We start from the raw sequence: 14,900 nt of genomic DNA, 5'->3' as shown, positions 1-14,900 counted from the left end.
ATTAAAAAGATGCAGATGACAAACACAAGACAAAAAATAAGATGAAAAATAAAATTGTACCATACACTAAATTCTAATTTTACGTGCAGAGGCGTTCACCTATGTAAATTAAATGTATCAATATTTGGACGAGCTGTCTGTGCTTTTAACACCCCTTACCCTAAATTCCAGAGGGGTATATATTTATTTCTGGAAGTATACTGTTGTGAGTGGTGTATGTGTGATGTAGCAGGCTGTGCGATTAAACAGGGTATGCTTGCTGGAGCTGCGCATAGTGTTGTGTTGAAGATCCTGTCTGTGCCCTGTGGTGCTGTCAGGAGTGACAGAACCCAGATGGAACAGCTACTGTATGTGAGATTGAGTTTCTCAGCAGAAAACTCTTTGCCTCCCTTCTAAACGTCTTCAAAAAGCTTCTCTAGATGCTCCTGGTCACTACAGCACAATGGGGATAGCGGATCACTTATCAGGTTGTATTCTTCTCCAAGTCTCGGGCGTCCATAATAAAGGTATTTACTAAACGTACGACTCTCAGTAATAGCACAAGGGGCAGTCACCCACTGTCTGATGTCCTCACTGTGGTCGGAGAACAACAAGGCACCTGGTAAGTCACCTCTACTCTCTGCTCATTCTGACAATATTTGCATGTATCTATTGCAGTGAAACCATGTACTATATCTGGGTTATCTCAGTCCTAAAGTGTTTCCAGAAAGCGGATAGTATTCTACAGTAAGGAAATGTTTATATGTACATTCTAGCTCAATAATCAAACTAATATACGCAGCTAAGACTTCTAGATGCACTTTTTATTATTTTGTTTATTCGAAAATATGTTTATATATACAGACCTGAGCTATAAAGGTCATCGAATATATAATGCACAGTATACATGTAAACGTTATTTTTAAGGGAGCACACAGCTAAAATGTATGTAGGAATGTTAACATATATGTGTGTATGTATTATCTGCACAGACAAACACACACACACACACACACACACACACACACACACACACACACACACACACACATATATATATATATATATATATATAGGCACAACATAGACAAGCATTAATACATATATATCTGTGCGTGCTCTCCACCAGTATATTACACATGCACACAAACGTACACCTATAATAGGGAGCTGTCTTTAGCTGAGGCATGATGTTCTGCAGCTTTACAAAACACATCAATGCACATTTCCTTCTTACACTAGATTTTTGTTTTGAAAAGAAACCACGTAATACCCCTTCCCTTAATGCGAGAATTCACTGAGCCAACGATTGGATCAAACCCATCCAGCGTTGCAGAATCAGTGCAAGACATCCGCCTTTGTGCTCTGCGCCCACAGGTGAGAGCGCTGCCTGCTCTTCTGGGTCATCTCCCATCTCTAATAATAGTGTGAATCCCATGCATCGTAACATTCACATTGTAGGATAAGGAGCCGCATTTTCCAGCCATTTGACTCACATAAAGTATATGACTTTTAAATCGCCTTCTCCTGCTCCACTCATGGACGCCTGAATCCTAATTTAAAAAATCTGTTTTGTCTCAGGACCTAACCCACACAAAGAACTCGACCATTTCTTATTTATTTTTTTCAGCTTAGTTAAATGAAATGGCAGCCTCTATCAGAGGCATAATTATGACCCTGTGAGCTCCAGAAAGCCTCCTGCGGGGAGCTGTTAGAGTGGATGCTCTGAGCACAGACCTCCCAAGTGGCAGTGGTCTGATTGTCGCAGGCAGGGTCCCTGCACTCTGTACCCTGCACCATTTACTAGATAGGTGAGGCAGGCTTGCTGGGCACCAGAATATGGGTATATAACTACCCATATTCTGTGCTGTCACTGTACACTTTTATTTCATCCTTTCTTTCGTTGGCATTCATTGTCGCGTGACAAAGTGACCAACCAAATGTATGTGTGAATATATATATATATATATATCTGTGTGAATGCATATATATATATATATATATATATGTATATGTGTGTGTGTGTGAATGCATGTATACATGTATATATATATATATATATATATATATATGTGTGTGTGTGTGTGTGTGTGAATGCATGTATACATATGTATGTGTATATATATATATATATATATACACACACATATATATTTGTACATATATATATATATATATATATATATATATATATATGTATATATATGTAATTTATTTATTTATTAGAACTTTAGAGTCAAGAAAACCTTTCAATATTAACATCGTATATAGCAAGTTTACCATATTATCCTGTAGATGTATATGGAGCACAGAAAACTCGTTAATGTGAAGGACAGAATAAACGAAATTGAAACGTAAGAGGTTTGAAAATTTTTAGTTGGCATTTACGCTGGAATATTTGAATATATGGTTAATAAATGTCAACCACTGAACAGAGGATTGAAAATATTCCAACTAGTGGCCGCATAGCAGATTATCACAGTGTATCACAGAGTATCACGGTGTATCACAGAGTATCACAGAGTATCACAGAGTATCACGGTGTATCACAGAGTATCACAGAGTATCACAGTGTATCACAGAGTATCACAGTGTATCACAGAGTATCACAGAGTATCACGGTGTATCACAGAGTATCACAGAGTATCACGGTGTATCACAGAGTATCACAGAGTATCACAGAGTATCACAGTGTATCACAGAGTATCACGGTGTATCACAGAGTATCACAATGAATCAAAATTAGTCTGATCGTTAATTTCACATATATTGCACACAGCTGAGTGGGTATAACATTTATATTTTTGCTCAGCTGCTTGCTGTAAGATTAACAAGAAAATTACTGTTAAACTTCATCATAACTGCTTTACAATTGTTTTGTTTAACTCCAGCTATTGTGGAACTACAAGTGTAAGCATACAATAGCTAAAGAAACAGTTAAGTCTGGTTTATATAGCTAATATATGGTATCTGGGAATAGAAATCTATTTAGGAACACCAGCTTTGAATGGGGGATCAGAATTGGATAATAGTGTGCTACATGCAAATTACATTTGTGTGTGATGTAATGTAGTTAATGCATCTCTACAGCAGCTAATATCTATTCTACACACTTAAAAATAATACAAGATATTACCAAGATACACCGTTTAATATGAAACATTTAAATCAGGCATCCTGGCTCCATGTAATGGCTATAATGGGCTGTTATTTTTGCTAAACGCTTTGGACTGACATTTGGTGACCTCTGACTCAATTAAAATAATTTTGTATCATCCGTGAAGTAGAAAATAAAGGAGATATTTTAGCACGTGTGTGATGAATTGTGTGCCATAGTAACACTGGAGATCCTGAGTCCTGGGCTGCTCTCTTATGTACATATATATAGCATGGGAGACAAATGGCCAGAATTCAGACAAGCTTGTGGATTCATCAACTAGCAGCAGATTTACATTACTGAGAGAGATACACTGTTCCTAATCTATCAATCTAATACAATAAATATATTTTAGCACCTTCCATAATAGGACTAGAACGTTGTTTCCACATAATAAAACATGGACAATGACTATTGCAGAGATTATCCCCTTTATCATAATGAAATGTTCTATTCCCAAATCCAACCCCAGCAACTCACCGCTATAAATAGCGAGAATAACTGCGACGGCGGGCTCACAAAACAAAGTGTATATATATATATATAGATATATATATATATTATACCATATGCTAACCAAAAGGTAAGGTGTTTTACTGATCATTAAATATTAGTGCAAAGAGATGGCGTGTGATTGGCTCATTACTGCGTAAGTGCCTGGATAAGATATTGCACAATTATTGAATCCCTGCGATATCTTGAAATTTTGTTTGACACAATTTTAAATGTAATAAATAGGACGCGTTCGATAACATATTCATATTTCCCAAACTATATAATTGTTTACACACAATGATTATTCTTTCTCATGCCATTAACTGTACATAAGACATATGCAATTAATATTAGTATAAATCCGTATAACCTTCTCTGTAAATTTCGGCTACAAGTTATATTTAGATTATTTTAAAAAACGCGACTCTATTTGTAATAATATTAACAATTATGAATTGATTGTATTCAACAATGGTCTATCTATCTATCTATCTATCTATCTATCTATCTATCTATCTATCTATCTATCTATCTATCATCATATCTATCAGTTCTATTGGATAGATGATAGATAGATAGATAGATAGATAGATAGATAGATAGATAGATAGATTCAAACTTGAGAGAAAATTGGTAGTTTTTAACACACACATATATATATATATATATATATATATATATATATATATATACTAATCATTAATTATTGTATCGCAACAAATCACTTATTTTGGCAGTGAAATGGTTATCATGCCTGATATGGTATACTAAAGAGGCTTGTGTACAGGCGAGGATTCTGTACATTATTGCTAATCTTACATCTTCCTGGGACTCTGTAGGGTACCTGCAGTATTTGAAGGTATTTCACATCACCTATTATTACTACCGTTTTGTCCCGATATATACTCATACATCATAGTGAGCAGACTTGTTTATTTTTTTTCCATAATTTACCAATAAAGCAAATCAGCAAGTTTACTGTACAATGCTGATAAAACTAACTAGATCAACTAGATCTGTACCACACAGTATATTATATTGATGGGTCCATCCCTGCTACAATTGCCATTGCCTATCTTATATCCATGAGAGTTTATCTGAATAATTTTACAATTTTGTAAAACTTGTTGATTGAGATTGATTATATATATATATATATATATATATATATATATATATATATATAGATATAAACAATGTTTACAGTAGGGGCGCCAGTTTTATCTGACTATAATATTATAGGACAGCACAAATAATTCGGACTCTTATTAGACTGAAGATTTGATAGGTTAGTTTAGAGGTATATTATTCTTGGTATGGTTCGGAACATTGATGGAGAATAATAAACAGTATCATATGAATTCTATGTGATGTAATATCTAAATGATTCTTTTGAATTTTCAGTTTATTCAAATGTAAATATAAACTGTTATTTACATAGCCGAGTGGATCAAAATCAGCGATTTTATAACAACAAATATTTGTGGTCAGCATATTTTCTATGGCTAATGTTACAGAATCTTACAGCATCATCCATCATACACTTCAGGATTGCACAACGGTATAGATATTGTAGAGTCTTATCACATAGAAAGCAACTATGCAATGCTATATTCATCTTATGATATAAAGATGAGGCGATTCAGCATTATGTATCATTTCCAGTTTGGTGGATTGTGGAAATCTCAGTTGCACCCAGATATGGGGGTCCTATTAGACATCATTAATGTTGCTATTTTTATCTTTTGCCCTTATTCTGCGGAACAGTTTGGCAGTGAACCAGCTGTGTCAGCCCGAATAGTAGCTAGATCCATTATCCACGCAAGGATCCAGGCTGCTCCAGGAAACCCGAAGCTACAGTAGCTCCGCAGCTGGTTCTGCAACACATCCACGCTGCTATCTATAAATGCCAGTTCTAGAGATTATAAAATACAGATTTTTCTGGTTACAGTATCCATTAGAAAATGAATGTAATTGATTTGACGCAATCCACTATATAATGCTAATCGAATATAATGATTAGTCTAATTTTACAATGTATCTAAACAATTGATGAGAGCAGAAGAGGAGCAATTACAGAAACGTCCAGGCGTCAGAACTATGCTCCATTCTGGAATTGGTCTCACTTCTGCCGCAGATAGCCGACTCCATCACAGCTCCTGTAGAAGAACAAACTACTTAGCTCCTAATTTCATAGCCAGGGAACCACATATCCCAATAGTGGAGATATCATAGAACAGGAGGGGATTACACACGACAAGAATCCCCCTCAGACCAGAACAAAATGTGTAAAATATACAGAAAACCATAGATCTTATATCTACCACTTGCCTTGGCTCAGGCCATATACAGCAGTCCCTTCCCAGAGATTCTAATCTGATCTTCTGTACATATCATAACCCAAAGCAAGGCTGCAGGGTGACATCTAAAAAGGATTCTGAGACCACTGTAACAAAGATTAATTTCAGGACATAATAGAGAGAACAGTGCCCTTCACAAAAGGTTTCTTATTTGTTTCCCAGCTCGTGTAATAGGATCATCACTGTGAGCAAGTGCACTATTCTCCTGTTAAGAGTTTGTAATAATTTACTAGCAGTTAATATAAATTCGAATAAAAGATCAGCAGGAGACTTAATCATGACCACGATTTAATAAACACTCCAGGGGATTAAGAAAAAAGAGACACGTGGAAATAAAAATATAGAAATAATTCATGGTTGTGTGTAATTCCCATCTACCCGAATATATAGCAGTTCTGCAGAGTCTGCACTAAGGGGGCACAATGAAGTCATCCCTTGCCCATATTATATGGTGTGTTTTTATTATTATGTGCAGCTCTCTGGAAGACATTTACAGTGCACTCTGGCGCCACCATCTGTCTTATATTTGCGTTACACTACAAAGACACATTCCTCTTGTATGGGTGAGGGCATTTTTAGGCGGGGTAGCAGGATTATTACAGAATTAACCCCTTTCGATGAGAAAAATAAACAGTTGTATCCTAGAGACGATCATTATTTACACGGATTGATTCACTTAAAATAATAAGATGTGTTTACCTTGATCTGTATAATATTAAGTTGCTTGGAAGGTGTGCAAGATTATTTCGCATTTTAAAGTAACTTTTTAATAGTCTCTGATAGGACATGATGTAGTTTATAGTTCCACATAAGAGATTCTTCTATTGTATCCTGTGATGCAAAGTCAAATTAGAATCATTTATAGTTGATTAAACATTGGACCCCACTTATCAAGGCCGAAATTAGGTGATTCTGGTAATAGGATTCTGGACCAAAATTCTCATAAACTGTCCGTAGAATCCCACATTCAGCATTATTGTATGTATGAGAGAGAGAAAGAGAGTATTTGGTAAGGGCAGAGACAACATTTTCTGTAAAATGCTGTGTAATATGCTAGTTATACAATTATTGAAGATAATAATAATAATAATAATAATAATAATAATAATAAATGTAATTCAAAATACCGTTTTTTTTTTATTAACAATTGCTAGTATTATCATTTCATATAGTACATAGCAACACTGATAAAACTATGCATCACCTAGCGCATAATCCTGATGAAATAGATATTAATGATAATAATGCAGACAATCAGCACAAAGGTAACATTACCCCTGCACACCGTGTAAAGGAACACTGTTCATCTGAGAGGAGCTCGGACTTATGTGACTGATACTGATCCCAGCAGTCACACATAAGACAGCATAGCTCTGTCATTGTAATAATGTCCTATAAATAATGTAAGACATGCTGATTATTCATGTCTCAGTCAGCACGCTGGTAGACTGCGGTCTTGTAGCCCCCGGCGCAACGAGGAATTGATGACCGTTCCTGCATTTACAAAATGAGTGTTGGCTGCCATGAGATACTGGAGATTAAAAATTGCTTTATGTATTAAGTTTATATCTAAACTATAAAGATATTTAACTGCAGTAAATGAATAGTCAATCCAATTAGATTGCAAAAATATTCACATGTCTTAGAAATGTTGTGAATCATATATATATATATATATATATATATATATATATATATATATATATATATATATATATATATATATATATAATATATATATATATTATTTTTCAACCTAGTATGTTATGTAAAACTAGGCTTTGGCATGCAAGGTCTTTTTAAGTAACCTTATCTGGTTTTATATTTTTAGTTTTCTTTTATTTCACGTATTCCCTCTATCTTGTAATAATGTTATTGTAGAGATAATTTCCTGGACTTCCAGACATGCCGGATAAATGGGCTCCTTATCCCGATATTTCTAAATGCTGATCGGAGTCTGCCAGAGGACATCGATCAGCATTTACTGGAGTTTGACATCACTGCTCAACCTGGCCTGTAGATTACATCTCGCCCTGCTCTCCTCGCTGCAATCACTGGCCTGTATTGGACATTCTTTTTCCTTCAAAGGCACTTTAATTTGTGCATTATACTAGTAGCACCGTTTCATGTAAGTGTAAAGAAAACCCATCAGAATGAGGATGTCCTTATTCCACAGCAAGGAATTAGGGCTCTAATTAAAACAAAGTAGTACACACACAAATAGCAGCAAAAGAAAAAACCGCAATATTCCTAAATGCACATATATGCGACATATATGTACATATATAGCCAGCCAATGCATTGTTTCATGTAGTCTCTGGCAAATACTGGGTATGTTACAGGGATTTGTGTCCTGTGTTTGTTAATGATACATCGGAATGTAGCTTTAGATAAACCTCTCATTTTGGGCAAGTTAATTGCCAGCAATGCTGCAGTGTTTATGATATACCGATATAGAAAACAAGCCCTGATATTATTCTGTTTGTTGATTCTAGGAATCAGAAAAATAATTAATAAATGTAGATATCGCAAATTCTAAATTGATTTCTAATTTCTGATATCTTATTTTAGAAAAGTTCGTGGTAATAATATAAATAAATAAATACATACTAGGATTACCAGGGAAAGGCTGAATTGTCCATATAAATATACAGAGAATAACAATGTTGTACATGTTCAAGTAGGACAATGTTTTACTTTATGAACTTAAGTCCTCAGTGAATAAAATTTATAATCCTCACTCTATTACTCAGTCATTGCAATGTGTATGTAATCGTAACTGTTCATCCTATATACACACTAATATATGTGTGTGTGTATATGTATATATATATATATATATATATATCACCATGTACCTTTTTATTGAACATTTTATATGTTTTATGCCTTATTTTGCTTATATCCCAATGGCTTCAATAACAATATTCTTATATGTACAATGATTACCAGCTTGTCAGACTCATGTTTGCTGCTATATAATCAATCAGTTGTCCCATCAAATAATTTATGCATAAATTGTGCAATCAACAAAAGTTAACTGGAAGTCGGTGCTGCTGAAGATGTTGGCATTATGTTTGGGATAATGCCCTGGTTTAAATTATTTGAGAAGGAACTGTAGAGTGACCATATAACCGTGCAAAGGCTGAGTATTGTTATGCAGGTCATGGAATTCCATGTGACATCTAATATTCTTAAATATATATATTTAATGCTGAATCATTTCTTATAACACAAAACGTTTCCTAAGGCCCAATGAAATAATGACATCATATATTTATTTATTTATTACCAGTTATTTATATAGCGCACACATTTTCCGCAGTGCTTTAAAGAGAATATTTGGCCATTCACATTAGTCCCTGCCCCAGTGGAGCTTACAATCTACATTCCTTACCACATGCTCACACACATACACACTAAGGTTAATTTGTGTTGGGAGCCAATTAACCTACCAGTATATTTTTGGAGCGTGGGAGGAAACCGGAGTACCTGGAGGAAACCCACGCAAGTACAGGGAGAATATACAAACGCCGCACAGGTAGGGCCGTGGTGGGAATTTAACCCATGACATCAATCGTTCAAGTAGACTAAATGCTAACCACTACACCGTCTGTCACTGTTTATATATGGTATTTTCACAGGTTATACATATAATAACCTCACTTGTGAATCATAAAAAATCAATAATTAAGAGTAAGCCTGATATGCCTGAAAAACCTGCTGCCATGCTTAGCAAAAAAGTCTTTAGAAAATGTGCCCTGTTTGGCTTTGAAATAGGTTTCTATAATGAGGTTAATGTATCAAGCAGTGAAAACAGCGGAGAATGTTCCCTATAGCAACCAATCAGCTTCGAGGTAGCATTTATCAACTACATTCAATAAAATCATAGGTTAGAAGTTGATTAGTTGCTATGGGTAACTTCCCCACTGGCTCACTTCTCCACTCTTATCACTGCTGACACACCAACCCCAATGGCTAAAGTGTGCTTATCTGCCTCATTTATTTGCAGTTAGCTGTACAAGTAAAACATTATGGCTTAATATTACGACTCCGTTTTACACACAGTGAACTTTTCCCAGTCTGTGACATGGTGGGATATTTTGGTACTTTCTTTCATCAAGATTTACACACACGTCCCTGAGACTGATTGAACTTTGCCGATTGGGGTCCAATAGTGAGAATGACAGAATGACAGACACTTTTAATGAGAGCCTCACTGGTTTGCCATTAAGTAAATATCAACAAAGGGATCTTCTTGTTAAGATATCATGCACATTTTATGAGCCAGAAAGTTGAAAACTGTACAGAAATGAACTTACATCACCCTGTAATAAATCAATTCATGTAATGCATGGTCCAGTAATATCATCCCCACACATCTAAAAAATGCCATGTAAAATATTTTGTTTTAAATGTTCGCATAACCTATATCTAGAGGCACATATAGCCCTGAACTGAGCTATTTGTGTACATAAAATACATCATACAATGAGATATCTGATATATCTTAACTTTATACAAATAAAGGATCATAATAATACTAATAATCATCAAAATCATAATTATCATTATATATCACTAAAAGCAGAGAACAGTGTTTATCATTTATTCTCATATAGACAGTCTATTAGATTTTATGCAGACATTGATTAACTATCATGTCATGTCCTAATACACCATTTAAACAGTTGTTATTTAACTTGAAACCACCAAACACAAATACCTCACCCCTTAAAAAAAAAGTTCTGAAAAACCCAACAAAACAAAACAAATAAATGTTATCTAAAGCACAGAAGGTGAGATACAATAGTAGAATGTTGTTTAGGAATTACCAAAACTATAATGCTGCATACACACATAAGATTTTCTGTCCAACCATCCAACTAGTTGATTGGTTGGAATGAAAATCTGGTAACTTATGGGAGTAACTGATGATCAGCAATTTGCTCCTAAATACCAGAAAACAGATGAAAATGGTCGTCAGACAAGTTTGTTAAATGTTTGATCTAAACAATTTGTTCAAACAACAGTTTTTATCAATTTTCTGGCGTTTGGGAGCAAATTGCTGATTGTCATTTGCTTTCATACCTTACCAGATTTTCATTCCAACCAATCAAATAGTTGGATGGTTGGACAGAAAATCTTTCCGTGTGTACTCAGCTTTAGATAGACATGTATATTGGTGTAAGATTTATGAGATACATTACTGTACAGTACATTACATTAGAAAGTAATTGTATATTCAAATTTAATGTGCTATATAATAAAAAACATAATGCAATTTGGTGGTGATATTGTTCTAGTAATACCGAAGCAAACATATAGGAGAGACCAGGGATATATATTAAAGTTGCTCAAAAACAAAAAATTCTAATTGCATATAATATGCAATCTAAAATAATAAAAAATGTAAACAGTATAGTAACAAATCTGTGTTATGGTGTAATAAAACAATGTATACATATAACAAAATAATTCTTAGGAACCAAAATAAAATATATTTTGTCCACTTATGTTTCTTGGTTAAATGAGAAAAAAGGTAATATAATACTATAATATATAATAATGTGTGTATACATGTTTATCACAGTATTTGTACAAATACTTCACAGCAAATGTGCACATAAACAAAGTAAATATATAAATAAAGGGTAATTATTATTATTATCATTTATTTATATGGCGCCACAAATGTTCCGCAGTGCCTTAGAAAGTACATAAACAAGTTGTAGACAAGCGACTTACAGAACAATACAATACAGAACCAGGACATGGATAATAATAGTAATAGCTATAAATAAGGTTAAACTATACTATATGAGTCCAGCTAGCTAGGAAAACTTATTATATTTCAGGAATACGCATCTTAATGAAGACAGGCCCTGCATTGAATACATTACATAGTTAATGCTAGAGATTACACCTTTATTAAGCATTTTACAATCCTCCTTAGTAAATATGTACAGTCTATGAAAATGTGACCTTGGTTAGAAGAGGTGTATTCGTGCCACGGTGACCTGGTACTTTTTTTGGCTGCCAGAATGTAGCTAACTCAAATTACTTAGTTGTTCCTTTTTGCACCTTGTATGGAGGAATATGTGACAATATTAAATGCACAATTAATTTTAATATTATACTATTAACATTTTTATTTATTCTTTTGCATAGTAACCCAACTTCAACTAAGCCACAAAACACCTTTTAAACACAATTATTTGCTTTTACACTATGGGCCTGATTCTGAGTTGGGAACAAAGCAAAAAAGAGCAAGTAAAGGGTCCCATACATCTACTGGCCGTTTTCCAGATTCCAACCAGAACCGTCAATCCGCAGGTCGGAAATGCCAATCGCGGTCATCGCTGATCCGTTGGGCAATCTGTGAAATTGTTAATTTTAAAATCTGTGATTTGCTGATCCCGATCAAATTTTGGTCAGGATCGGCAAATCAGGGAAGTCCAACATGTTGAATTTTACATATGCCCCAGCATTTGGGTATTGGGGAATTGCCCCAATATATCACGTATGTATGGGGGCCTTAACTGTAGACCTTGGTAAAACCACGTTGCACTGCAGGTGGGGCAGATTTATAATGTGCAGAGAGATTTAGATTTCAGAGGGGTATGTCCAAACTGACATCTAAATTGCAGTGTAAAAATAAAGCTGTCCAGCATTTGTGAGATACATGCAGCAGCAGCCAGTATTTACAATGCATGCAAAATAAATGTGTGTATTTGCATTGCACCCCTGGCATGTAACATGTTTTGTTCAGTTAAGTTACAAAATAATAAAACAATAAACAGTCACTGCACAGCCAACGTCATGCAGCCTCAGAGGAAAAGAAGATTCTTCACAGTACCTTCAAAAAACAATATAAAACACAATATATCCTCTAATGGCGCAGATACGTTTAAAATACAATGAAGAAGTCCTAACATAAAATAATTTTTTTGCTTCAAAAGGTAGATTCTCAATTTCTTATTCAGAGCTTAAACCTTCTTCATTTATGCAGTCAAGAAAATTTCAAGCGATCATCAGGTCCATACTCCATAATAATTTTCCCCAAAACGATGCTTAATCTCCCAAAAAGCAAAAAACAAGAAACACAGTGCAATATTGCCACTAAAAAAAGAGACAAATTTATTTCTACATCACACTCATGTATTAAACATCATATACAGGCATATCACCACACAATGTGGGCACGGGTTCACAATTGCTCTGATGCCGAATCAGTTACCATCCCAGATCAGAATGGATGTGTAGGTCCAGAGGTCTAGAACTCTGTATCGCCACCCAGGTAATTTGGTTCCAGATGCAGTTCTCTGTGAAATAAGAATCACACAGCTTAAGGGGTCTATTTACCAAGCTAGGAGATAAAGTGAACGGTGATAAGGTACCAGCCCATCAGCTCCTAACTGTCATTTTTCAAACACAGCCTGTGAGATGGCAGTTAGGAGCTGATTGGTGGTACCTTACCTCTGTTCACTTTATCTCCTAACACAGTTTAGTAAATAGACTCCTAAAGCTTTTCGGACCTAAGTCCTCCATCAGAAGCATTATATGATGTTTAATATGTGAGTGTGATGTTGAAATAAATTTGTATCTTTTTTTATTGGCAATATTGCACTATGGGCCTGATTCAGACCCGCTTGCTAGGAAGCAACCGCACGCAGCCAGACAATTTTTGCATTCTGCGCATGCGCGAACCAGTCTGAGCAATCGGGAAGCGTTCGCTCACCATGCATAGACAGCCTGGCTGAATGAGTGACAGGAGAGGCCGTTTGTGGGTGGTGACAGGGGCTGGCCATTAAAAATGGCAGAGTGGAGGTGCAAACGCAGGCGTGCCTGAGAGTCTCAATGCCGTTTCAGAGGCATACACAATTAGGAGGCAGCGTCATAGTACACGTCACTTGGTTGAATATTACACTGAAGTGCTCGCAGTGCTTGCGGTAGGGTATGGTCAGCCACAAGCGCTGTGTATGCATCCGATGGTACCCGATGGTTGCATACACTTCCTGGAGATGACGTGCACAAGAGGGTGTCTTGAGACAGGCTGGTGGGCATCTGCATACACAAAGCAATCGCACTCGAAGACATAGTGGGCATGCTAATGCCTTGCCGTGCGATCGCCTGCCTTGCTGGGAGTGTGCCGGATTTGCATACGCTGGGTGCGGGCCTGAATCGAGCCCTATGTCCCTTGTTTTTTGCTTTTAGAGAGATTACGCTGCGTTTTGGGGATATTATTATGGACCTGATGATCGCTTGAAATTTTCTTGACTGCATAAATGAAGAAGGTGTAAGCCCTGAATAAGATATTGAGAATCTACCTTTTGAAGCAAAAGATTATTCTATGTAAGGACTTCTTCATTGTATTTTAAACGTATCTGCGCCATTAGGGGAAATGTTGTGTTCTATTCAGTTAAGTTACAAAGGTGCTCAGAATCAGACCCTATTTGCTTTGTCCACCTGAAAGACTTCACTCTAATGATTGTGATTATTACCGACATTCTTTTCTTAGGATCTCACCAGTGATGAGGACTGTAGCACAGATAGAATGCTAACTAGGGGACCTATGTACTAAGCCATTGAGAGAGATAAAGTGAATGGAGATAAAGTAGCAGCCAATCAGCTCCTGTCATTTTTCAAACATTCAAATACATCCTGTAAAGGTACAGTTAGGAGCTGATCTTTATCTCCATCTGTACTTTATCTCCATCCACTTAATATCTCTCCAAGGGCTCTATTTACTACAATCCGCATTGGTAATGCAGATTGTAGTGTGATATTACCCAGTGAATTTGCATTGCAAATTCAGGCAATATCACAGAGATTTACTACAAATCCCTTGCAGGGACAGAGCTTGCGATAAAGCTCTGTCCCTGCTAATCCCCTTCGGAGCCTTATCA

General features: G+C 35.7%; 1 long non-coding RNA gene across 1 annotated transcript in view; it reads left to right on the top strand.

Annotated features, from left to right (window-relative positions):
* The first annotated feature begins 449 nt into the window (after positions 1-449).
* Positions 450-14,900, top strand: part of LOC148540259 (uncharacterized) — a 31,359-nt gene continuing 16,908 nt past the window's right edge. Inside the window, exon 1 of the long non-coding RNA XR_015869885.1 lies at positions 450-601. This is a non-coding gene — a long non-coding RNA (uncharacterized LOC148540259). The remainder of the gene's footprint in view (positions 602-14,900) is intronic.

Source organism: Taudactylus pleione, unplaced genomic scaffold, assembly GCF_031769625.1.
Source record: "Taudactylus pleione unplaced genomic scaffold, aTauple2 ptg000021l, whole genome shotgun sequence".
Classification (NCBI taxonomy): domain Eukaryota; kingdom Metazoa; phylum Chordata; class Amphibia; order Anura; family Myobatrachidae; genus Taudactylus; species Taudactylus pleione.
Note: the sequence above shows the minus strand (reverse complement) of the source record. Positions and strands in the feature narration are given on the sequence as shown.